At 45.9% G+C, this 27,956-nt stretch overlaps 1 pseudogene; it reads left to right on the forward strand.

Moving 5' to 3' along the window:
- The first annotated feature begins 463 nt into the window (after window positions 1-463).
- Window positions 464-27,827, forward strand: LOC115114516 (desmoplakin-B-like; annotated as a pseudogene).
- Window positions 27,828-27,956: the final 129 nt, after the last annotated feature.

Consider the following 27,956-nt stretch of genomic DNA (forward strand, 5'->3'; position numbering starts at 1 on the left):
AAAACCATTACTTCCCATATTATCGTATTTTGCATTCTAATGATAAACTAATAAAAACATTACTTCCCGTATTATCGTATTTTGCTTTCTAATGTTGCAAACAGAGAAGAATATTGTCCCAACAATTTCACAGTAGCCTTTAATCCCTTAATATCAATTTCAGCAATTCGTTTGAAAATGAGAGACCATAACAATTAAATAATTAAAGAACTTCACAAGATTGTTGAGGTCGGGAAGGTCAAGTGAGGACAATAACGCTCTTCGCAAGATTCTTGAGGTATGGAAGGTTAGGACCGTTATTATCGTTACTCGAACTTCCCAATAATCTTGTGAAGAGCGTGACAAATTAGTTCATTGCACAACTCTCCGTCCTATTCCCAGCAGGAGAAAGTTAACTCCACCCAGAAATGTAGTCCACTGACGAAAAGTAACAAGGGCGTTTTTTCTTTTGAGACAGGTCTCCGTCCAAAAACAAGACTCTTCCGTGTTCTCAGTAGTACAATATCGGCGCAACGGGAGACGTCGTCGACTGTGCGCGCAGGGACGAGCTCCATTGACGTTTAGGACTACATTTCTTTTTTTAACAGAATTGCAAATCATAAACAGGACTGGAAATTAGTATGTACGGCTCTCAAAGTAGACTTCCGACCATGATTCGGAGGACTAATTCTCGACCAGACCTGACGAGCGGCAGTTTCACCATTCCCAGGAATGACGGCAGCCAGGTCTTCGTCGGTGGAAACGGCTATCAACAGGAATATGGAGATGGATACACCTATTCACAAACTTACTCCAAATCTTCCTTGGGGGGAGGTGGAGGTGGAGGAGCCTACGGAGGGGGTGTTGGTGGGTCATACGGAGGGGATGGTGGAGGGGGCTACGGAGGTGGAGGTGGAGGGGGCTACGGAGGTGGAGTGGGAGCAAGGTATGTAATGTACATGTATAATTACAGTTAGCCTACATAAAGCACAGGGGAAATTCCATGGTAACGAAATGATGCCGAGATTTGCAGATTTTTCACTTAAAATGTATACCAAACAAAAACCATTGAATTCAAAGTTTAACTAACAATAACCAACCACCACAAATAAGGACTACTTTTAACAATGTTCACTGAACATTTTACAAAAACACATTTACAGAAAGAACTGTGCAGACACAAAGTTTGGTAACAGAATACAACTGAGGGACACGTTACCGTAATTCTCTTACCAAACTTTGTATCTGCACAGTTCTTCGTGTAAATGTGTTTTTGTCAAATGTTCAGTCTAAATCGTTAAAAGTAGTCCTTGTGCATAGAGTTGTATGGTTTGGTATACTTTGAACCCAGTCTCAGCATAATTCCGTTACTGTGGCAAAAAATGTCATTGGACCAATAGGCCTACACGAGAGTTTTAGATTATAAAGTTGTATCTGCATTTTTGTCAAAATGTATAAATAACCCCATTTCATGATGTTAAATTCAAAAGTATACAATATTTTTTTTTTAAATGACTGACACCATTCAAACAATAGGGTTTGGAACTATAAAGCCAATTATCTGAGAATAATATTTTTTCAGATAGAACCTTATAGTGCCAGACTCTAGTGTAAATATCAACCTGGACTGTTTTAGATAAGTGTTGAATAGACCATTCATTATACATATGTACAATGAAAATGAATGAAACTCTGTTTTGCCAAATACATAATAACAGTCTATTTTATCTGCATATATTTTCATTATATCATTAGATCATTAAATACCCCCAAAAATCCACTGTTTATTTAAAATATTTATTAATTATAATTACACATTTAATACATTGAAATCAATGCTCTTTTGATTTGAGGAATCAAAAGTATGATATATCCATAGCATTATACCCTTATAAAGTGCTGTTTCACATTAAGTTTAGATGATAAAACTACAGTCACACAATAGCGGTCAATTCCCTTATTCTATAGAGTTTCAATAGCCTGGGTTACATTATCCAGAATACAATCACAGACATTACTCAACACATATTCTGGGTCAGAGCCAATATATTAAGATCCATTGAGCTGTGTTCGAAATGTTCAACACACCACACACACACCTTAACTCGATCCTCACCCAGCTATTGCTCAAGAAGTGATGTCATCGAATGATGTCAACTACCTTGTTAATAGTGGTTCATATTAGTATAATGCAGATTACGAAAGTTATTATAATGGATGCTGTGTTTTGCAATATAATGCAATGTAACAAACTTTGATGGTGTGTTCCTTGTTTTGTCATGTTTAGTGTGCAGAGCATCCAAAAGAAAGCTTTCTTCCTGCAAGGCCAGTGTCAGGAGTACCTGCAGAGAGTACAGCAGATTCTCCAGGCAGTAAGTACTCTGCATAGGTCAAAGCATAGTTATGGATGAAATCACACTTAAGCATGCATGACTGCATTTACACACACACTGACACAAGACCATGTTTGGTTGTGGAAGAGCAGAATTTAAATAGTTTTAGCTTCAGCATAATGACATATCTTTTCACTTACAAATATGAAGCCATGTTTTTTTCATTGATGTCTGGGATGTTTCTATGTAAACAGAAACAGGTTTATCTGTGTTGATGCAGCATTGGTAGCAGCTGTGGTCTTCAGCTGTGCTGATAATCTCACTCATCTAGAATTACTCAATAGAAAATAGCTCTTTTTGCCTTTTTTGTCCATGAATGGGACATTTTTACAGGTCTGCTATCTTCATTTGATCACTCAGCCCCTACAAAAATGTCAATTCATTATAATTCACATAATTATTCACATTTCCTGTTCCTGCAGGATTATTTTCCTGCTGTGAGAAACTGGTCAAATAAGGTAGCAGATCTGTAGCAGCTAATTGGGCAGTCTTTTGGATAGTGTGGGTATGTTGACAGTACTGGGTTGTGTATGTGTGTATTATTGTACTGACCATATGATTGTCCTCCCCCAGCGTGGCCCAGCGCTGGAGGTGGACAAGCTGATGACTATGTCCTCTGAGACTATAGACCAACTGAATGAATGTGCCATAGAGCTGCAGCAAATGAGACAACCCAACGACTTCATCATCAGGAGGCAAGGACAGCTGTCTGTGTGAGAGAGAGTTAGAGAGGGACGGAAAGAGTGCATCTGTGTTTGTGTACGTGTGAGAGAAAGAGAGAGTGTGTGTTTGTGTGTATTTGATAAATGCATTTGCATGTTTGTTTGCGTTTACATTTGTGCTTAAAAACAGATGGGACAAATCTCCTCTTATCTTTCATGCCTGACACTTCCTGTCTCTCCCTCCATACAGCATACAGCAGCTCCAGAGCATGCAGAGTGGGATCATCTCCTCCATCAGTGGGACAACCCAGAGGCAGAACAGAGGAAGCATTGGCTGGGAGGAGAGAGGGAGGTCCTACGCTGATGCCATGTCCTGGATAGGCCAACAGAAGGTATTATAAAACCTGCATCATTTATTTAGCGATTCCCCATAAAGGTTGATTGTATAGGGTGTAACAGATGGCTTCATTGTTCTGGAACTCACCGCCTAGACAATATACCATCCTCATCTCCAAGCTCTAAACCGGTATAGAGCAGTAGGACATTGTGTGTGAGAGAGTGTTTGTGTGTGTGTGTGTGTGTGTGTGAAGGGAGGTTGAAGCATGACACCCATCTTATCGCAGAATCTGACCTGCTGAAACACAATACCACCACATGGACGTTCAGAAAGAGAGAGAGAGAGAGACAGAGAGATGAGAGCGAGGAAGACAGGAACAGAGACTTAGCAAGAGAGACAGGAACATGGGAAAAGAAGGAGAGGAGTGTAAAATCTGACACTCACCACTGACTCATTCCAATATGGGACATGACTGATCACTTACATGCATACGAGAACACACCCTGCACGCCTTGCTTCCAAATTCACTCACTCACACACACCACTCCCTGCCTCTCCCTCTCTCCCTATCCCTTCATCTCTCTCACCCCTCCCCTATCATTATCTCACCTAAGCTCTTCCTTTGTTCCTCATTGCTCAGATTGTTTCAACTCCCTCTGTGTCTTTCTGGCTTTGTCACTGCATGTTGTGTACAGAACTTTGTCTCCTTCTCTATCACGTTGAGTCAATAAAGCTATTGGCAAGAGTGAAACGTTTCCTGACTCTCCCTCCCCATCCCCCACCTCTCTCTCTCTCCCTCCCCCCTTCCCTCTCCCTCCCTGCCTCTCTAGTGACCCTACTGTATATGAGTTGTTACATAGCCTCTCCCCCCACACATATCTCCCTCCACCATATCTCCCTCAGGCTGTCCACAATTTAAAAAGTCATGGGGTGGAGGTGGCTGGGGTGGAGGTGGTTGGCCAGGGTGGAGGTGGTTGGCCACCCACCCACCCCCAGCCAGTTTCTACTGAGCAGAACTCAACCCTTTTTCTTATCAAAGCTGAGTGGATTGGAGTGAACTCTACAGGGGGAATAGTTGGAATAGTTTCCTGCTGATGACACACACTGATCAGTTAACGGTTATTTACTGCCATCTAGAGAATAGACTTAGGAAGGACACATTTGTTCAGCCTTCCACACAAACAGATAATTGGTTTCGCTAGCACTTTATCACTTTGTCCGACAGCTGGTATGAACTGGTGTTCACCAGAAAATACTCAATAGAATTGCTAACTACATGACACCAAATTTTACTTATTTAATGAATCCTGAAGCAGAGAGGTTGTTATTCAGTAATACTAATGCTATTATTGTGTATAATATTGAGTTAACACGGCGGCAGGGTAGCCTAGTGGTTAGAGAGTTGGACTAGCAACCGGAAGGTTGCAAGCTCAAATCCCTGAGCTGACAAGGTACAAATCTGTCGTTCTGCCCCTGAACAGGCAGTTAACCCACCGTTCCTAGGTCGTCATTGAAAATAAGAATTTGTTGTTAACTGACTTGCCTAGTTAAATAAAGGTTAAAAAAAAAAAAAAAAAAAACACAGGCAAAACCTCATAATGTTGGTGCCATGATTTTACTTTGACTCAGTGTTGTTCGAGAAAATAGAGTAAGCTCTATCGCCTGTATATCTGTCTGTCTGTCTGCAGCGTCTGATCGAGACGTCTCCGTGGGGTGACGACGCGGCCACCATCGAGCAGCAGATCCTCAGCCAGAACAAGTTACACAGCTCTATACAGAGGAGCCATGAGGTGGATCACGCCAGGGATGAACTGGTGCGTACGATAGAGTTGACTATAACAGGTGCTCCATGGTCAGGTAATATAGCCATGAAAAACCTCTGTTCCTAATAATCGTCTGTGTGTCTTAACTCAGGCCCAAAAGGATGACAAGGGTGGCCTCCATTCCCTGCAGCAAGAATGGGACAGTCTGCAGGTATGAGTCCGTATTAACAACAAACGATTTAACAAAATAAAGTTATTTGATCATTCCTTTCTTCATACTTGTATTCACTTGCCTCATTGGGCTCATCTTTGTTCATCTTCTCCTCTGTCAGAAAATGTCATTTGCTCGTACGGGCCAGCTGAGAGAGCTGCAGAACATCATCGAGGAGATCTCCAGGGCCATCATGTGGGTCAATGAGAGAGAGGAGGAGGAGCTGGTGTTCAACTGGGGAGACAAGAACATCGACGTCTACATCCCCAAGAAACAGGAGAGCTACTCCGTAAGGCCTTACAATACTGACATGAAATGTATCTATTCAGTGCACTTACTACTGTAGTCTCCTGTTATCGCACTTCCAAAGTCTTGTTTTCACTCTGCTATTTACGAATGAACATGAAGTTGCAGAATATCAAGGTCTGGTAACCATGAGGAGATATGCCTCCTAGGGTGCGACCCAAATGGCACCCTATACCCTATTTAGTGCACTACTTTTAGTGCACTGTATAAAGAATAGGGGCCATCTGGGATGTATAACTAGACTGTAGTAGTCCTTTTGTAGGTTTACTCACAGACAGTCTATCTTTCTCTCCCAGAAACTGATGAGTGCCCTGGAGGAGAAAGAGAAGGAGCTGAACAAACTGAAGCAGAAAGTGGATGGTCTCCTGAAGAACAATCACCCAGCTTCAGACAAGATAGAAGTGAGAGTCACTTTAGCTAGATTTTCAGAATTCCAGTAACATTTGGAACATTTTGGGAAAGTTACTGGATTTGTATAATTGTATGCTTAGCTCCCCTTTAAGCTGTGAAGTGGTAACATGATTTTGTTCTACAATATTAATGAAGTTGCTACTAACTAATAGGGTTGTTTGTTCCCCAGGCCTATATGGACACTCTGCAAACCCAGTGGAGCTGGCTGCTCCAGATCACCAAGTGTATTCATGTCCACCTGAAGGAGAACGCTGCCTACAGCCAGGTGAATACACACGTAGACATACTTGCATAAACACTAAAGTGTGCATAGACGCACACACTCACGCACGCATACACTCACGCACGCATGCACACCCACACACACACACACACACACACACACACACACACACACACACACACACAGATCACAGTATCTGTATCCCATGTTCTATTAACCTTCCCTCTCTACTGCAGTTCTTCAAGGAGGCCAATGAGACCTACAGCAAGCTGCAAAAGGACCATGAGATCATCCGTAAGAAGTTTACCTGTGATAAAGGAACACCTCTGGAGAACCTCACTGAGCTCCTGAAGAACCTCGAGGTACCTAACACTGAATGACACCTGAGAATGTTTCCATATGGGATCTCTCCCACAACTATCATATTTTCAACAAATATTTGATATGAGTAGCAAGCATATCCCTCTTTGACCTCCTTGCTACTCGAATCAAATCAAATCAAATTTTATTTGTCACATACACATGGTTAGCAGATGTTACTGCGAGTGTAGCGAAATGCTTGTGCTTCTAGTTCCGACAATGCAGTAATAACCAACAAGTAATCTAGCTAACAATTCCAAAACTACTACCTTATAGACACAAGTGTAAGGGGATAAAGAATATGTACATAAAAGATATATGAATGAGTGATGGTACAGAGCGGCATAGGCAAGATACAGTAGATGGTATTGAGTGCAGTATATACATATGAGATGAGTATGTAAACAAAGTGGCATAGTTAAAGTGGCTAGTGATACATGTATTACATAAGGATGCAGTAGATGATATAGAGTACAGTATATACGTATACATATGAGATGAATAATGTAGGGTATGTAAACATTATATTAGTTAGCATTGTTTAAAGTGGCTAGTGATATATTTTACATCATTTCCCATCAATTCCCATTATTAAAGTGGCTGGAGTTGAGTCAGTATGTTGGCAGCAGCCACTCAATGTTAGTGGTGGCTGTTTAACAGTCTGATGGCCTTGAGATAGAAGCTGTTTTTCAGTCTCTCGGTCCCAGCTTTGATGCACCTGTACTGACCTCGCCTTCTGGATGATAGTGGGGTGAACAGGCAGTGGCTCGGGTGGTTGTTGTCCTTGATGATCTTTATGGCCTTCCTGTGACATCGGGTGGTGTAGGTGTCCTGGAGGGCAGGTAGTTTGCCCCCGGTGATGCGTTGTGCAGACCTCACTACCCTCTGGAGAGCCTTACGGTTGTGGGCGGAGCAGTTGCCGTACCAGGCGGTGATACAGCCCGACAGGATGCTATCGATTGTGCATCTGTAGAAGTTTGTGAGTGCTTTTGGTGACAAGCCAAATTTCTTCAGCCTCCTGAGGTTGAAGAGGCGCTGCTGCGCCTTCTTCACGATGCTGTCTGTGTGGGTGGACCAATTCAGTTTGTCTGTGATGTGTACGCCGAGGAACTTAAAACTTACTACCCTCTCCACTACTGTTCCATCAAGGATAACTCGTTCTCTCACCTGTTTGCATGGCATGATTTAGAAATGGAAATGTGAACAAGATAATGCAAATGTCATAGGGTATATAACAACTATATAGGATGCTTAAAGTTATTTAAAATAGTGGTACCATATTCTTCAGGGAAAGGTATAGGACACGTCCTGTTTCTGTGACCGTTACATGACCTGTGTGTTTGTTTCCCCATGCAGAGAGAGAAGGAGAGGGTCATGGAAAATAAGAGGCAGGTGAAGCACCTGGTGAATAAGTCCAAGAGCATCGTGAGGCTGAGACCACGTAACCCTGAAGAGAAGAGCAGCACAGCTGTTATAGTACAGGCCCTGTGTGACTTCAAACAGGACCAGGTCAGCACCCACACATACATACACACACATTTTAAAGTGTTAACCCATGAACTGATGTCCCTTATACAAATTCTTACAATACTACCACCCCTAACACACACATACAACATTTACATAGAGAAGATCCGCAACAGTAGTGAGTTTACACTGTTTTGCATGTGTTCTGTGTGTCCTACAGAAAGGGATCTTAAAGGGGGACGAGGGTATCCTGAAGGACAACTCCCAGCGCAGTAAGTGGCAGGTGACGGGTCCTGGAGGTCTGGACATGCTGATCCCATCTGTGTGTCTCCTCATCCCCCCGCCCAACCCCCTAAGCATCGGCCTGGCCAACAAGTAAGACCCTCTCGACAACCACACTGCTTGGACTAAATAACAGTGCCATAAAAATGACATTACAGTACTTACAAATAATTTAATGAATGCTGGTGTCAGAATATGTCAACTGACTTTACACTGTTATGACACAAACAGATTAGTAACTGATCCTATGTTGTGTATTGCAGGAATGAACAGTACTATGAGGCTATCATGGGCATCTGGAATCAGCTCTACATCAACATCAAGAGCCTCATCTCCTGGCAGTACTGTGTCAAAGACATCAACCATATCAACTCCCTCACCCTCACCATGGTAAGGCCTTAAACAAGACTATGACTTACACTGCTGACAATCTGTCATACCAATCAATAGTGCTACTCTCACAATATGAACAAGGAACAAGGTTTTAGGTGGCAATACAACACAACCATTTGGAGATATTTAACGTTGTGTTTGTGTATTAGACATCTCAAGTGTTGGTCTTATTTAGACATTATTTAAGAAGAAGTAAGTAGATGTTTAATGAGCCATCTTAGCCCACAGTAGTTGTAAATCTCACTCTTCCTTCCTCTCCATCACTCTCTCTCCTAGCTGTCCCAGATGCGTCCTGAGGAGTACCGTAACATCATTAAGAGTCTGGAGACTCACTACCAGGAGTTCCTCCGCAACAGCCACGGCTCTGAGATGTTTGGAGAGGATGAGAAGAAGAAGATGGAGGGCCAGTATTCAGGAGCCCAGAGCCACTACGACACACTGGTCATAGGGCTGCCTACATACAGTGAGTCCAAGGGTGCCTAGACTACCCAGTGGAGCTTCTTAGATGGCTTAACGCCTTCCCTGTCTACATTACAAACTGCATCAGTTCAAGTGAATTAGTCGGGAAGGTTAATGGAATGAATTGAATAATAACCAGTGGATACTGTGACCCAATTGCTACAGATGTTTGCCAAGAAATCAATTAGATTATGTTGGATGTCAGTTATAATAGGAATATGTTTGGCTATTCAATTCGATGCCAGTCCACTAAATTCAAATTGGTTCCATTTCATTTCACAGATCAATCCAACGTGGTGGTGGTCCAGCCTGAGCCGCCCATCAAAGCTAACACTACCAAGATCACCCATACCTCATTGAAGGAGACCAGCATCTCCACCCAGGGCTCTAACATGAGCCTGACCCTGCTCAGTGACCTCCAAGCCCTCAGACGCAGGCTGGAGCTGGCTGAATCAGGCCTCAGCCACCACCTCCATGTTTCCCTGGGGGAGAACAGTGTGCAGGAGTGCTCACAGCACCTCCTGAAGCTGGAGGTATGCAACTGCATCTCATCATTCATTCAATAGATGAAATGGGCCTGTGAGAAACATACACCTTCGCATTTCTTCCTCCTGTCTTTGATGTAATTTATGAGATAGCATGACTGGATAGGTGAACGCAATGTAAGGGAACCTGTGTGGTCAATCCTATCCAATTGTGTTTTTGAATATTGGATTCATTTAAAGTGTTCAAAGATGGCCACAGTGTCTTTCTCATTGAATAATGTCAATCATCTTAAATGCAAACTATTCTACATGATGGACTAACCCTTGTTCCTGAATCTCAGGGCATACACAATGACCTGGACGGTGTGCGTGATGAGTACCTGAGACTGAGGGAGAGGGTGGTGAAGCAGCTGGAGGGGACGTCAGCAGACTCGGAGCAGGCCAAGTTCCTCAGGAAAGAGCTGGACCTCCTCAACCAGAAACTGGGAGATCTGCAGGGGCTGTCCTCTGCCTACCTCCAGAGGTACGGCTCTCACAGGAGCTCCTACCTCCTAGTCTTCTTCCTATGTTAAGAAGTAGATGAGAAAACTAACTGTTTAGCAAATGTTTATTGAGGGTATGTTTCACCTGTGTGAAATGGTTGTAGTTTGTTGTGGTGTTGTGGTGTTGTTTCACTGTTGAAAGGTCTTGTTTATTGAAGTGGTTTTGTAACGTGGTCTCTATGTGTATGTGTTCCCTGGGTAGACTGTCATATCTGCAGAACTTGCTCCAGAGCCTCATCCAGGCTGAGGATGTCATCAAGGTCCACGAGGCCCGTCTGACTGAGAAGGAGACCACCTCCCTGGATCTCAACGAGTTGGAGCGCTACAGAGCTACACTCAAGGTCAGACACACCATCAATCACCACTGCTGTCAATTCATATCTGTCAGTTAGTTCATCTATCTGTCAATCAATTCGGATTGTGAGCTGTGTAATATTGCCAAATAATATATGTATATACTGCTTTTGCAATTCAATATTCTAATTGTGCATTAGTGTTGTAGAACTGCGAGAGGGAGTATGTTTCAGCAAGATTCGTATCAGTGTCCAATAGTGTGTCTTGAGCATTGCCTGTTTTCTTTCCACTACAGCAAATGAAGTCTGACCTGGAACATAAGAGAGACCTTCTGACGGCCATGGAGAGTGACCTGGCCAATGCAGTCCACGTGAACAGCCAGATCTCAGCTTCCTTACACAAGTGTGATGTGGACCTGTCCAAGTACTCTGAGCTGGTGACCCAGATGTCTGACCGCTGGAGACGCATCCAGACCCAGATCGACAGCAGGCGAGGACCCTTAGATCTCTAAACATACACTCTCACAAACTCTTCAATACCCCGGCCGTGATACGTATTCAGTTCTGATGTCGCCTCTATGCCCATGTAGTGGATCCTTCTTGCTAGTATTCAGAAACTCTATTGACCATGGGACTAACTGTTCCTCTTCTCCCTCATTTTCTCCAGTAAATCAAGCTTTATTTCTACAGCACATTTCAGACATGGAATGCAATGCAATGTGCTTCACAGGGAAAAAACAAATAAAAAACGATGAGAATAAAATCCTTTATATTTACTACACAGCACACTTAAGAGGATACAAACAAAAGAATAACAATAAAAATTGAATGCCTAAAAAGCACCGTAAGGAAAATAAAATCTTAAAAGGTGTGTTTTAAGATCTCTTAAATATGTCCATAGTTTCGGCCCTCCTCAGGTCTTCTGTCAGGCTATTCCAGAAGCTGGGGGCATAATTCCATCCTCTCTCATCAGAGTGTGGGACCTGGAGAAGCAGGAGAAACAGCTGAGACATTTCCAGCAGAGCAGCGGAGTGGTTGACCAGTGGATAGACAACGCTAGACAGCGCCAGGACACCCTGCAGACAGCCAAGTTTAGCAACATCCAGGCTGTCATGGAGCACCTCAACCAACAGAAGGTAGGCCACGGCACAGCCATCCCCAAAATATATATTGTTATTGTTGTTGTGCAATTCTGTACAGTACAGACACTGACTGGTTGTTTCAGGTATGATTGATAGTTTCTAATGCACTCGTGACAAGCCCAGTATGTTTGATGGACAGGTGCTGCACAGTGAGATCAAAGGGAAGAAGGAGAAGGTGGAGGATGTACAGAAGGATGCGGACACCTGCGCTGCCTCCATTAAGGTGAATGCCATTCTTTCACAGCCTGTCGTTCTCTCCACACCTTCAATGTGGTTGTCACTGAAAGTATCTTACCAGTTTGAATACCACATCAGCACCTAAAACCCTTCCATTCTGTAGCATGTACAATACAAATGCTAAGTGCCTGTGTTCACACGTGGTGCTACTTCATTCCAGGACTATGAGCTGCAGCTGGCCTCCTACAGTGCAGGACTGGAGACCCTGTTGAACATCCCTATCAAGAGAACCATGCTCCAGTCCCCTGCGACTGTGGTCAGACAGGAGGTAATGGAGCAGCCTGTCCAACAGCAGTAGACAGTGTTAAAAATACATCAGGGCTGTATTCATAAAGCGTCTCAGAGTAGGATCAGTTTATCTTTTTAGAGCATAATGAATACGGTTATATGGACAGGGGGGCAGATCCTAGATGTTTTATCAATACAGTGACTGGTCTTTACCCTGCTAATGTGGGTAAATGGGATCATGACGCCTGAGGTAGCATAAGGCCATTCATTACCATTATGTTAATCCAAATGTGGTAATCCTTGTTTTTGGATTGTTTTTCTATTTGTCTCTATTAAAAAAAGTATCCTACATGTTGGCAAATAAGGTTTCCAATGAACTCTGTTGTAGTGGCTGTTTTTTGTGGCTGCTTGTTTATTTATAAACTCTATAACTAACTCCACTAGGGTGCTGACCTCCAGTCTCGCTACATTGAGCTCCTGACCCGCTCCAGTGACTATTACAAGTTCCTGGGGGAGATGCTCAAGAACATGGAGGAACTGAAGGTAAGGGTGTGAAGGCACAATCATAAGAATAATGGGTTTGCGATATGTAATATATGTGTTCCCTCCTAATAAGACTGTACATTATACATTTCTAGTGATATGACTTTCCCTGGTTACGATTGGATTAGGGTAATCTGATCCGAAATCTGTTTTTCTGGTCAACTACTATCTCATTGCGACACTTTTTCCCTCCTCAGATTAGGAACACCAAGATTGAGATGCTGGAGGAGGAGCTTCGTCGTCTAAAGGAGGACATCGGGGGCCACAGCCAGAAGAACCGTTCCTTAGAGGACGCCCTGTCCCGGTACAAGCTGGAGCTCTCACAGTCTAAAGAACAACTCATCTCCATGGAGGAGGTGAAGAGGACCACAGCTGTGCAGGTCAGCGTGGCCAGGGAGAACCTGGACAACACCAGCAGCCAGCTGACTGAGCTCAACGACAAGTTGGCCCGTCTCACCTACCAGCTGGACGAGGAGAAGAGGAAGAAGAGGCTGGCTGAGGAGCGCTATACAAGCCAGCAGGAAGAGTACGAGGCGGCCGTGCGCCGGCGCCAGAAGGAGCTGGACGAGCTCAACTGGTCCAAGATCGACTTGGAGAAGGCAGTGAAGGACAAGGAGCGCGAGCTGGAGAGGCTGAGGATGCAGCTGGAAGAGGAGGCCACGAGGAGGCGTGGGGCGGAGCAGGAAATCTCTAAGGTAAGAACCCAGTGCAACCAGGAGATGAGCAACCTTAAGCAAACCTTTGAGTCGGAGATCCACGTCACCAAGACCACCATCCTCAAGGCTTCTCAGCAGAAACAGGAGGACACGGTCGAGCTCAAACTACAGTGTGAGGGACTAGAATCAGATAAAAGGGATCTTGAAGAGGAGTTGAGGAGGTTGAGACTGTCTGTGACTCAGACTGAGGCGATGAGGAGGAAGGCAGAAGATGAGGCCCATCAGCAGAGGTCTACAGGGACGGAGGAGTCGAGGAGGAGGAGAGAGCTGGAAATACAGCTCCAGACTGTGGCCACCCAGAGAGGAGAGGAGGAGCTGAGGCAGAAGGAGGCGCTGGCCGAGGCCACCAGGAGCAGCAAGGAGAAGAGCAGGCAGATCATTCTTCTGACACACAACCTGGAGGAGGAGAGCAAGAAGAGAAGTGCCCTGGAGATTGAGCTCACCAAGCTCAGGCAGTCCTACACTGAGCTGCAGACCAGTAATGCCACCTCTCGGGAGGTCATAAACAAGCTCAAGATCTCAGAGCAGGATATCCACCTGGTCCGAGTGGAGCTGGAAAAGCAGACAAACGAGAGGACCAAGGCTGAGACAACTGCCACCAGGCTGCAGAGCCGCATCCGGGACCTGCAGGCTATGGTGGACGGTCTGGAAGCGGAGATGGAGAAGCAAAAGAGAACAACCCAGGATGAGTTCACCCGCAGGAAGAGGATTGAGTCTGAGCTGGAGAAGATGACCCAGAGCTGCAGAGAACACACCACCACCCTCAACACCTTCAGGGCCAGGCAGGAAGAGGTGTCCACCTCAGGGAGGAAGTACGAACAGGAGCTCAGGGCTCTCCAGGAGGCTCTGGACAAGAGCCTGCGGGAGCACAAGGCCACCACGGAGCACCTGGCGCTGGCATCTGCAGAGTTAAAGGCTCTCCAACAGCAGCTCTTCCAAGAGCAGGGGAAGGTCCGTGAAGTCAATCTCCGCAACGAGAGCCTCTACAAAACCATAGAGGAGAAGAGCCGGCTGCTCAATGATGCCACCACAGAGATCGAGAAACTTCAGAGCCTTACTCAGAATCTGACCAAGGAGAGGCTGAGGCTGGAGGAGGAACTGAGAGGAGTGAAGCAGGAGAAAGAGCAACTAAAACTTAACAGAGATAGTGTGGATGGAGAGAGCCAAGCCCAGATCTCATCCCTGCATGTCCAGCTGCAGAGCAGCAGCAAGATGACACTGGAACTCCAAGCCCTCATCAAGGACCTGACCAAGGAGAGGGAAAAGCTAAAGTCGGATTTGGACAAAGTCCAAAAGCAATCCATAGAGGTATTTTGATTGATCTGAGGGGCAAATTCCAAATAATTCAAACAAATCTGCATGAATGAATGAGTGGCACTGGGAGGATTAAGTTCAAATAATTTACAGTGGGGTCCAAAATTATTGGATCCCTTAATAAAGATGACTGAAAAAAATATTTAAAAAATCGTACAAATACTGAGCTATAGTGAATGGTCAAAAAAAGATATACACTACCGTTCAAAAGTTTGGGGTCACTTAGAAATGTCCTTGTTTTCAATGAAAACATACATGAAATGAGTTGCAAAATGAATAGGAAATATAGTCAAGACATTGACATGGTAATTCAAACGTTGCTTTCGTCAAGTAATTTGCAGCCTTGCAGACTTTTGGCATTCTAGTTGTCAATTTGTTGAGGTAATCTGTAGAGATTTCACCCCATGCTTCCTGAAGCACCTATCAGGAATCAAGGTAAGACCCAGATGCAGACACGTCGAATTGACAATGGTTTAATAGTCCAACAAGGGCAGGCAATAGACAGGTCAAGGCAGGCAGGGGTCAGTACCGGACGGCAGGCAGGGTCAGGGTAGGCAGAGGTCAATAATCCAGAGGTGGGGCAAAGGCACAGGTCGGCAGTCAGGGTCTGGCAGAGTGGTCAGGACAGGCAAGGGTTAAAACCAGGAGGGCGAGAAAAAGGAGAGACTGGGAAAAGCAGGAGCTAGCAACGGATAAACAGTGAACACATGTATAAATACACAGGGGATAATGGGGAAGATGGGTGACACCTGGAGGGGGGTGGAGACAATCACAACAACAGGTGAAACAGGTCAGGGTGTGACAGTACACCCCCGTCTAGGGGCAACATCTGGCATCCTTCCCTAGGCGCATACCTGGTTGACCAGGGTGTCGGCGTTGAAAATTCACAATGAGGACCCTGGTGGGGGACCAGCACCTCTCCTCCGGGCCATAACCCTTCCAGTCAACCAGGTACTGGAACTCCCTGCCCAGAGGTCAAACCTTCAGGGCTGTGAGACATAGGTTTGACTCTGGACACATGAAAGGTGGGATGTATACGAAGGGTACGGGGAAACAGAAGACGAACAGCAGAGGGGCTAATAATTTTGGAAATGGGAAATTGGCCGATAAACCGGGAGGAGAATTTGCGGGATTCCACCCGGAGGGGCAGATCCCGGGTGGATAGCCATACCTTCTGCCTGAGACAATACCGGCAACTCGTGGTCCGATGGCAATCCGCCTGTCATCGATACCTGAAGGTGGTCTTGAGGACGGCTGCCGTGGCAGAGCAGGGAAGGGTGTTTTTTTAATTGTTTATTTATTTCACCTAGTTGAGAACAAGTTCTCATTTGCAACTGCGACCTGGCCAAGATAAAGCATAGCAGTGTGAACAGACAACACAGAGTTACACATGGAGTAAACAATTAACAAGTCAATAACACAGTAGAAAAAAGGGAGTCTATATACATTGTGTGCAAAAGGCATGAGGAGGTAGGCGAATAATTACAATTTTGCAGATTAACACTGGAGTGATAAATTATCAGATGGTCATGTACAGGTAGAGATATTGGTGTGCAAAAGAGCAGAAAAGTAAATTAATAAAAACAGTATGGGGATGAGGTAGGTAAAAATGGGTGGGCTATTTACCGATAGACTATGTACAGCTGCAGCGATCGGTTAGCTGCTCAAATAGCAGATGTTTGAAGTTGGTGAGGGAGATAAGTCTCCACCTTTTTTGCAATTCGTTCCAGTCACAGGCAGCAGAGAACTGGAACGAAAGGCGGCCAAATGAGGTGTTGGCTTTAGGGATGATCAGTGAGATACACCTGCTGGAGCGCGTGCTACGGATGGGTGTTGCCATCGTGACCAGTGAACTGAGATAAGGCGGAGCTTTACCTAGCATGGACTTGTAGATGACCTGGAGCCAGTGGGTCTGGCGACGAATATGTAGCAAGGGCCAGCCGACTAGAGCATACAGGTCGCAGTGGTGGGTGGTATAAGGTGCTTTAGTGACAAAACGGATGGCACTGTGATAAACTGCATCCAGTTTGCTGAGTAGAGTGTTGGAAGCAATTTTGTAGATGACATCGCCGAAGTTGAGGATCGGTAGGATAGTCAGTTTTTACTAGGGTAAGTTTGGCGGCGTGAGTGAAGGAGGCTTTGTTGCGGAATAGAAAGCCGACTCTAGATTTTTGATATGAGTCTGGAAGGAGAGTATACAGTCTAGCCAGACACCTAGGTACTTATAGATGTCCACATATTCAAGGTCGGAGGCAGCGAACGGTTGAAAAGCATGCATTTGGTTTTACTAGCGTTTAAGAGCAGTTGGAGGCCACGGAAGGAGTGTTGTATGACATTGAAGCTCGTTTGGAGGTTAGATTGCGGGCATACTCGACCCACACCAGCTGCTGGCTCCAGGAGGTGGAGTTGGCGGAGACCAGGCAGCACAGAGTAGTCTCAAGATTCTGGTTGGCTCGCTCCTACTGGCCAATGGAGGAGGGGTGGAACCCAGAGGACAGGCTGGCAGACGACCCAATGAAGGCGCAGAACACCTTCCAGAACCGGGACGAGAACTGAGGCCCCCGGTCAGAGACCGTATCCACGGGTAGTCCATGGATCTGGAAGACGTGCTGCACCATGAGCTGGGCCATCTCCTTGGACAAAGGTAGTTTGGGGAGAGGAATAAAGTAAGCGGCCTTGGAAAACCGGTCAACCACAGTCAGGATTGCAGTGTTGCCCTTAGACGGGTGGAGACCTGTGACGAAATCCTGGGATATGTGGGACCAGTGTCAGTGAGGGACAGGCAGTGGCTTCAGAAGACCAGTCTGAGCTTGCCGAGGAGTCTTATTCTGAGAGGAGTCTTATTCTGAGCACAGACCGTGCAGGCGGAGACAAATACGCAGACATCTGGAACCATTGTAGGCCACCAAAAGCACTGGCACGAAGGCCAGGGTCTGACGGGAGCCTGGGTGGCAGGCAAGCCTGGCACAACGGGCCCTCTCCAGGACCGCAGTGTCGACGGCATCAGCCCCCCCCCCCATGGTTCAGCTCGGACCGCTGCGCCTCCCCGACCTGTTTCCCGATACCCCAGTTGAGTGCCATCACCAGGCACGAGGTGGGAAGGATTGCCTCGGCCTCCGGGGTGGTACCCGTGGGGCTTTAGCGGCGTGACATTGCATCCGGCAAGACATTCTGGGATCCAGGCTGGTACGAGAAGGAGAAGTTGAACCATGTGAACAGCAGGGCCCATCTGGCTTGCCTGGAGTTGAGGTGCTTGGCGGTGGGTGCGGAGATACTCCAGGTTCTTATGGTCGGTCCACACGATGAATGGGTGTTCCACCCCCTCCAGCCAGTGCCTCCATTCCTCCAACACAATCTTCTCCGCGAGAAGCTCACAATTCCCCAAATTGTAGTTATTTTCCGTGGCGTTGAGGCGGTGGGAGAAGAAAGCGCAGGGATGTAGCTTGAGGTCAACAATCCAGAGCTGGAGCAAGGGTACAGGTCGGCAGGCTCAGGGGCAGGCAGAGTGGTCAGGCAGGCGGGCTTAGAGTCAGGACAGGCAAGGGTCAAAACTAGGAGGGCGAGAAAAAAGGAGAGACTGGGAAAAGCAGGAGCTGAGAACAAAAACACTGGTTGACTTGACAAAAAAGACAAACTGGCAACAGACAAACAGAGAACATAGGTATAAATACACAGGGGGTAATGGAGAAGATGGGAGACACCTGGAGTGGGGTGGAGACAATCACAAGGACATGTGAAACAGATCAGGGTGTGGCACCTCTCACAAGTTGGATTGGCTTGATGAGCACTTCTTATGTACCATACAGTCAAGCTGTTCCCACAACAGCTCAATGGGGTTGAGATCCGGTGACTGTGCTTTCCACTCCATTATAGACAGAATACCCGCTGACTGCTTCTTCCCTATATAGTTCTTGCATAGTTTGGAGGTGTGCTTTGGGCCAATGTCATGTTGTAGGCTGAAATTGGCTCCAATTAAGAGCCGTCCACAGTGTATGGCATGGCGTTGCAAAATGGAGTGATAGCCGTTCCTTCCCCAAGATACCTTTTACCCTGTACACATCTCCCACTTTACCACCACCAAAGCACCCCCAGACAATCACATTGCCTCCACTATGCTTGACAGATGGCGTCAAGCACTCCTCCAGCATCTTTTCATTTTTTTCAGTCTCACGAATGTTCTTCTTTGTGATCCGAAATCCTCAAACATAGATTTGTCTGTCCGTAGCACTTTTTCTCCAATCTCCCCCTGTCCAGTGTCTATGTTTTTCTGCCCATCTTAATCTTTTATTTTTATTGGCCAGTCTGAGGTATGTTTTTTTCTTTGCAACTCTGCCTAGAAGGTCAGTATCTTGGAGTCGCCTCTTCACTGTTGATGTTGAGACTTGTGTTTTGCAGGTACTATTTAATGAAGCTGCCAGTTGAGGACTTGTGAGACACTCTAATATAATTGTCCTCTTGCTCAGTTGTGCACCAGGGCCTCGCACTCGCACTCCCACTTTGGCCAGGGCGCAGTTGTAAATGAGAACTTGTTCTCAACTCAACCTTGTTAAATAAGGTGAAATAAAATAAATAAAACTCCTCTTTCTATTCTGGTTAGAGACAGTTTGTGCTGTCCTGTGAAGGGAGTAGTACACAGCGTTGTACGAAATCTTCCGTTTCATGGCAATTTCTGGCCTTCTTTTCTCAGAACAAGAATAGACTGACGAGTTTCAGAAAAAAGGTCTTTGTTTCTGGCCATTTTGAGCCTGTAATCGAACCCACAAATGTTAATTTTATTTTATTTTATTTCACCTTTATTTAACCAGGTAGGCAAGTTGAGAACAAGTTCTCATTTACAACTGAGGTGGATCAGGGAATCGCCCGCAGCAAGAGCAACATCATTGATATAAAGAGTCTGCCCGAGAATTGAACCCTGTGGCACCCCCATAGAGACTGCCAGAGGAGCGGACAACATGCCCTCCGATTTGACACACTGAACTCTGTCTGCAAAGTAGTTGGTGAACCAGGCAAGGCAGTCATTTGAAAAACCGAGGCTACTGAGTCTGCCGATAAGAATATGGTGATTGACAGAGTCGAAAGCCTTGGCCAGGTCGATGAAGACGGCTGCACAGTACTGTCTTTTATCAATGGCGGTTATGATATCGTTTAGTACCTTGAGCGTGGCTGAGGTGCACCGGTGACTGGCTCGGAAACCAGATTGCACAGCGGAGAAGGTAAGGTGGGATTCGAGATGGTCAGTGATCTGTTTGGTGACTAGGCTTTCGAAGACCTTAGATAGGCAGGGCAGGATGGATATAGGTCTGTAACCAGGGTGTCTCCCCCTTTGAAGAGGGGGATGACTGCGGCAGCTTTCCAATCCTTGGGGATCTCAGACGATATGAAAGAGAGGTTGAACAGGCTGGTAATAGGGGTTGCGACAATGGCGACGGATAGTTTCAGAAATAGAGGGTCCAGATTGTCAAGACCAGCTGATTTGTACGGGTCCAGGTTTTGCAGCTCTTTCAGAACATCTGCTACCTGGATTTGGGTAAAGGAGAAGCTGGGGAGGCTTGGGGCTTGGGCGAGTAGATGCGGGGGAGGGGGGGGGGATGCTTGTTGAAGTTTTCGATTATCATGGATTTATTAGTGGTGACCGTGTTACCTAGCCTCAGTGCAGTGGGCCGCTGGGAGGAGGTGCTCTTGTTCTCCATGGACTTTACAGTGTTCCAGAACTTTTTGGAGTTAGAGCTACAGGATGCAAATTTCTGCTTGAAAAAGTTGGCCTTTGCTTTCCTGACTGACTGTGTGTATTGGTTCCTGACTTCCCTGAAGAGTTTCATATCGCGGGGACTAATTCAATGCTATTGCAGTCCGCCACAGGATGTTTTTGTGCTGGTCGAGGGCAGTCAGGTCTGGAGTGAACCAAGGGCTATATCTGTTCTTAGTTCTGCATTTTTTGAACGGAGCATGCTTATCTAAGATGGTGAGGAAGTTACTTTTAAAGAATGACCAGGCATCCTCAACTGACGGGATGAGGTCAATATCCTTCCAGGATACCTGGGCCAGGTAGATTAGAAAGGCCTGCTCACAGAAGTGTTTTAGGGAGCTTTTGACAGTGATGAGGGGTGGTCGTTTGACTGCAGACCCGTAGCGGATACAGGCAATGAGGCAGTGATCGCTGAGATCCTGATTGAAGACAGCGGAGGTGTATTTGGAGGGCCAGTTGGTCAGGATAACGTCTATGAGGGTGCCCTTGTTTACAGATTTAGGGTTGTACCTGGTGGGTTCCTTGATGATTTGTGTGAGATTGAGGGCATCTAGCTTAGATTGTAGGACTGCCGAGGTGTTAAGCATATCCCAGTTTAGGTCACCTAACAGAACAAACTCTGAAGCTAGATGGGGGGCGATCAATTCACAAATGGTGTCCAGGGCACAGCTGGGAGCTGAGGGGGGTCGGTAGAAGGCGGCAACAGTGAGAGACTTATTTCTGGAGAGAGTCATTTTTAAAATTAGTAGTTCGAACTGTTTGGGTATGGACCTGGAAAGTATGGCATTACTTTGCAGGATATCTCTGCAGTAGACTGAAACTCCGCCCCCTTTGGCAGTTCTATCTTGACGGAAAATGTTATAGTTGGGTATGGAAATCTCAGAATTTTTGGTGGCCTTCCTAAGCCAGGATTTAGACACGGCAAGGACATCAGGGTTGGCAGAGTGTGCTAAAGCAGTGAGTAAAACAAACTTAGGGAGGAGGCTTCTGATGTTGACATGCATGAAACCAATGCTTTTTCGATCACAGAAGTCAACAAATGAGGGTGCCTGGGGACATGCAGGGCCTTGGTTTACCTCTACATCACCCGCTCCAGATACTGAACTAGTCTGCAGTTAATGCTCCAGATACTGAACTAGTCTAAAGAAGGACAGTTTTATTGCTTCTTTAATCAGTATGACTGTTTTCAGCTGTGCTAACATAATTGCCAAGGTGTTTTCTAATGATCAATTAGCCTTTTAAAATTATAAACTTGGTTTAGCTAACACAACGTGCTATTGGAACACAGGAGTGATGGTTGCTGATAATGGGCCTCTGTACACCTATGTAGATATTCCATAAAAAATATGCCATTTCCAGCTACAATAGTCATTTACAACATTAACAATATCTACACTGTAGATACACTGTAGAATCTTCTGAACGGTAGTGTATATATTTTATACTAATACAATTGCTCATAGAAATATATTTTGTTTGTGAAAAAGTCTCAAAAGATAGGGGTAAAAATTATTGGATCACATGTTTTCAATAATCCAGCTCCCTACCCTTGCGAGGATAGCCCCACTGAGCATTGGAGAACACATTGGGATGGATCTTAGACCATTCCTCCATACAGAATACCTTCAGATCCTTGATATACTTGTTGATTTTGTTGTCAATTAACAATTTGTTTGTGGATTTTGATGTGTGCTTGGGGTTATTGTCTTGCTGGAAGATTCACTTGTGGTCTAGTTTCAGCCTCCTTGCAGAGGCAACCATGTTTTTTGCTAAAATGCCGTTGACCTTAACAAGTGCTATTTTCATGTTATCTGACCCAAGCACCACCTGGAGTTTGCTAAACGCCATTTGCACTTGGATTTGAACCGGCGCTAGTTTTTATTTTATTTTTATTTCACCTTTATTTAACCAGGTAGGCAAGTTGAGAACAACTTCTCATTTACAATTGTGACCTGGCCAAGATAAAGCAAAGCAGTTCGACACATACAACCACACAGAGTTGTTACACATGGAGCAATGGTCATATGGCACGAAAATAGGGATCTTTGGCCATGCACATGTTTGACCTTTGAAAGAACAATGCATATGCAGAAAATATATCATGGTTAATTGAACAGAAAATTGAAGTTTCCGGACATGATCCCATTGAAAACCTGAGGTTTGATTTGAAGAGGGCAGTCCATAAGCAGAGACGAAGGATATTAAGGATCTGGAAATATTCTGTATGGAGGAATAGTCTAAGATGCCTCCCAATGTATTCTTCAAACTCATAAAATATTTTAGAAAAAGTCTCAGTGTTGTTAACCTCACAAGGGGAGTATTGGAAACAGGGGAACCATTTTTTGGTGTAAATACAAATCTCTTTATCTATATAGCATTTCCACAAAAATATTTTGCACACTATGGCTCAGTATTGGTATTATTTGTTTTATAGTCTTTTTTGCTCATCTTTATCAAGGGATCGACTAATTTTGGACCCCACTGAATGTGATTCAGTGTTTTCTATGATTCTGATCCACTAAGGTTTTGGCTAACCATTTATGGGGCATTTTTAAACTATGTATAAGGCATTTACAAACACTATGCTCACAATGTATTAATCATTATTCCCACATTTGTAAATGTTAGCTAGAAATTCACACATTTATATACACACCTGCTCTTTCAATTGACATAAATTGACCGGGTGAATCCAGGTGAAAGCAATGATCCCTAATTGGTGTCACTTGTTAAATCCACTTCAATCAGTGTAGATCAAGGGGAGGAGACATGTTAATGAAGGATATTTAAGCCTTGAGACAATTGAGACATGGATTGTATATGTGTGCCATTCAGTGCCTTTGAACGGGGTATGCTAGTAGGTGCCAGACAGATCGGTTTGAGTGTGTCAAGAACTGCAATGCTGCTGGGTTTTTCATTCTCAACAATTTCCCGTGTGCATCAAGAATGTTCCACCTCCCAAAGGACATCCATGCAACTTGACACAACTGTGGGAAGCGTGGGAGTCAACATGAGACAGCATCACCTTTGGAAAGCTTTCGACACCTTGTAGTCCATGCCCCGACTAATTGAGGCTGTTCTCAGGGCAAAAGGGGGTGCAACTCAATATTAGGAATGTGTTGTACACGCAGTATATTTCCTTAGATATCCTGTGTTGTGTGCTTATTCTTTTATCAGGGACTGATGGATTGACTACCAATGGCATGCCCATCTTTTTTTTGTTGAAATTACACTGGTCACCAATATGTCTTGTTCTCTGTTTCCCATCCAGACCTCCATGATTGTGCAGAAGTCTCAGACCCACTACACTGAAATCCTGTCTGATAGGGACGCCCTTCTGATCAAGTTGAAGCAGCTGGAACAGGACAAGTCCCACCAGGGTCACTATAAAGAGGAACTGAATCGCATCAAGGTTTCCCTGGAGACTGAGCTGCGCAACAAACAGCGTCTCCAAGAAGAACGAGATAAGATGCAAAAGGACTTCACCTACTGGAAGAGCCAGTACGAACTGAAGGAGACCCAGATGAGACAGAGCGACTCGGACAAGGGCAAGATGGAGAGGGAGAGACTCTCCCTGAAGAGCGAGTTGGAGCGTATGATAGTGGAGCTGAGGACCGTGGAGGAGAGGTATAAGGGCAGACTGCAGAGCTCAGAGAGGGAGGTGTCAGACCTGGCCCTGAAGAGAGACGCCCTGGAGAAGGAGTTGCGGAGGCATCAGCAGAGACCTGACTCCATGAGCATCCAGACCCAGACAGACGAGAAGGTGGTCACCGTGGACCCGTCTAAACTGGTTTTCGATGGGGTCCGCCGTAAGGTCACCGCCCACCAGTTGTGTGACTGTGGCATTATCAGCAAGGCCACCTTGGAGCAGCTGCTGAAGGGAAAGAGGACCGTGGAGGATGTGGCCGTCGACATCCAGCTTAGCCTCAAGGGAACAGGCGTCATTGCAGGCATGGTCAGAGGACCCCAGGGCAGGATGTCCATCACTGAAGCCAAGACCAAGAACCTTCTGAGCAAAGAGAGTGCCCTAATGCTACTGGAGGCCCAAGCTGCCACCGGCCACATCATGGACCCCAAGTTTAACGAGAAGATGTCTGTTGATGCTGCCTCCTCCAGAGGAGTGGTGGACACAGACGATAGAGACGCCCTCATGACAGCTGAAGCAGCCAGTGCAGGCTTCAAAGATCCATACACCGGCAAGCTGCTGTCCATTGGACAGGCTCTGAAGCTGAATCGTCTGGACAAGGAGACAGCCCTCCGGTTGCTACAGGCCCAGGAGTCTGTTGGAGGAATCCTAGACCCAGTTCTGAGTGTGTTCCTGCCCAAAGACCTTGCCCTTGACCGCAATCTGATTGATGAAGACCTCTACAGAGCTCTGAACAAGAAGCCAGCCTGCTATCTGGATCCAGTCACTGAGAAGAAGATCAGCTACAGTGACCTAATGTTGAAGTGTAGGATTGAGCCCGCTTCTGGCATGCTGCTCCTCTCAGCCCCGGAAAAGCCCATGACCGTGCAGGGACTCAGGGGAGAGGTGTCCGTCACAGAGCTGATCAACTCCAACTTGCTGTCTGAGACAGATGTACAAAAGCTGAACCAGGGGAAGCTCAGCAGCAAGGACATCGAGGACAAGCTCAAGAACTACCTGCATGGTTCTAACTGTATAGCAGGGATCTATGATGAAGCCAACAACAGGACAATGACCTTCTACCAGGCCATGAAGGATGGTCTGCTCAGACAAGGAACCACCCTGGAGCTTCTGGAAGCCCAGGCTGCCTCTGGCTTCATGATCGACCCTGTCAACAATGTCTGCCTGACTGTGGATGAGGCCTGGAAGAGAGGCCTTGTGGGCAAAGAGTTCAAGGACAAGCTGATGTCTGCAGAGAGGGCTGTCACTGGATACAAAGACCCACACACTGGCAAGACCATCTCCCTCTTCCAAGCCATTGAGAAGGATCTGATTGAGAAGGGCCATGGGATCAGGCTGCTTGAGGCTCAGATAGCCAGCGGTGGCATCATCGACCCTAAGGAGAGCCACCGTATCGATGTAGACATCGCCTACAAGAGGGGCTACTTCGATGAGGAGATGAATGAGATCCTGACCTATGAAGGAGATGACACCAAGGGCTTCTTTGACCCCAACACCCAAGAGAACCTGACCTACCTGCAGCTGAAGGAGAGGTGCATCACAGACCCCAAGACTGGCCTGGTTCTCCTACCCCTGAGAGACAAGACCAAGCCCCAGCAGACGGTTCAGCAGAGCAGCCAGAATACCATCCTCCGTAAGAGGAGGGTAGTGATCGTGGACCCTGACACTGGAATAGAGATGACCGTGAGGGAAGCCTACCATAAAGAGCTCATTGACTATGACACCTTTCTAAGTCTTTCAGAGCAGGAGTGTGAATGGGAGGAGATCACCATCACAGCTTCTGATGGTTCAGCCCGTCTGGTGGTGGTGGACAGGAAGACAGGCACCCAGTATGACATCCAGGACTCCCTGGACCGTGGCATCATTGACCAAACATCTCTGGAGCAGTACCGATCAGGAACCCTGACTCTCCCTCAGTTCGCTGACCTCATCACCAGCAATAGCAACCTCAGCGAGTTGACAATGACCGCCAGAAACATGGAGGATGTGGCCACCTGCAGCAGCCCCCCAGGCCCGCCCCTCTTCCCCCACTGTCCGCAAGCGCTTCAATAACATCTCCATCATCTTCTCCCCGCCAGAGGAGTTTGACGAAGGGAGCCCTGTTGCGGCCATCTTTGACACTGAGACGATGGAAAAGATCACCATTCCGGAGGCTCTACGGAGAGGCTTAGTGGACGCGATTACAGCTCAGAGGTTGCTGGAGGCCCAGGCGTGTACTGGAGGCATCATCAACCCCACAAATGGTCAGAGGCTCAACCTACAAGACGCTGTTCACCAAAGCATCATTGACAATGACATGGCCACCAAGCTGAAGCCAGCCCAGAAGGCCTTTATGGGCTTTGAGGACATGAAGACCAAGAGGAAGATGTCTGCGGCCGAGGCCATGAAGGAGAAATGGCTGCCTTATGAGGCCGGACAGAGATTCCTGGAGTTCCAATACCTGACAGGAGGTCTGCTGGAGCCCGGTACGGGCCAGCAGACCTCTATCGAGGAGGCAATCCGACGAGGCTGGCTGGACGGTCGTGGAGCCCAGAAGCTCCAGGACACGCGGAGCCACGCCAAGAACCTGACCTGCCCCAAAACCAAGCTGAAGATCTCCTACAAGGAGGCCATGGATAGCTGCATGGTGGAGGAAGGCAAAGGCATGAAGATGCTCCAGGCCTCCTCCATATCCACCAAGGGCATTAGTAGCCCCTACAACGTGTCCAACCCAGGCTCCCGTTCGGGCTCCAGGACTGGCTCTCGTACAGGGTCTAGGAGTGGCTCTCGCAGGGGCAGTGTGGATTACTCCTCCAGTTACAGCTCCTTCACAACTTCTTCCTCCAACACCTTTAGCTCCAACTGACAGTTCTATTATTACACACACTTACAGAGAAAAGAGGGTGTGGAGTAGATTGGAGTAGACTGCCTATGTGATGTGGCACATTTGTTATGGTTATGGAAAATGGAAAGTGGGTTAGGTGGGGTTAGCATTTGTGATGTGGTATATTTTTCATTCATTGTGTTTAGTTGGTGTTTTGTGCTGTCACCTAAATCTGGTTGGGGGCATAAAGGCTGGGTATATTGAGAAATATGTTAGAATGTTTTGTTAGGATTCATTCTGGATCTATGTCAATGTTTAGATTTGTTTAAACTTGGGTAAAAAGGAATTTAGTGTTGAAATATATAACATTTTACCAACAAAAAAAACCTGCTTTTAAATTGTACTTAGCTTTGTTTTTATGTAGACACATGGTTGTTGTTTAATTTGAATGGGAGGGAATCAATTACTGTTTCAAAGATCCTTGGCTCACAGCATCTACAACAGGGGTAGGCAACTAGATTAGGCCACAGGACCATTTTTGTCAGAGCGAATGGCCTTGCCTTGGAAAATAGTAAGAATCATTTGTACACTGCAAATTGACCACAACTAAGCCCCAAAATAGATTATATTTGAAAATAACATTGATACACAATCACTTTTTAAAAACATTATTTGTGGGAATACTTGTGAAAATATTTTGTAAATTAAACACATTTTTAGCTGAATGGCTGGTGATTTTAGTCTTTTAGTCTCTACTTGATAATGGCATATATTTTACAACACAATGTGCTGAATTAATTATAAAACAAGTAATAAACCATTATGAATGAAATAATGTTGTATTCCAAAGGATTGGAAAATAAAAGTTTATAATTCCCAACAGTCATTTGTAAGTGTCCTGTAGAGTTCTTCATAGGTCCATCATTAGTCTTATAGAGATTTAGGAAGCATAATATTAGGGAGAATATTCCCTCATACTATGATGATAATGCAATGCTGCTTTTCAACTGTAACA

This window comes from Oncorhynchus nerka, linkage group LG9b (genome assembly GCF_034236695.1).
Source record: "Oncorhynchus nerka isolate Pitt River linkage group LG9b, Oner_Uvic_2.0, whole genome shotgun sequence".
Classification (NCBI taxonomy): Eukaryota; Metazoa; Chordata; class Actinopteri; order Salmoniformes; family Salmonidae; genus Oncorhynchus; species Oncorhynchus nerka.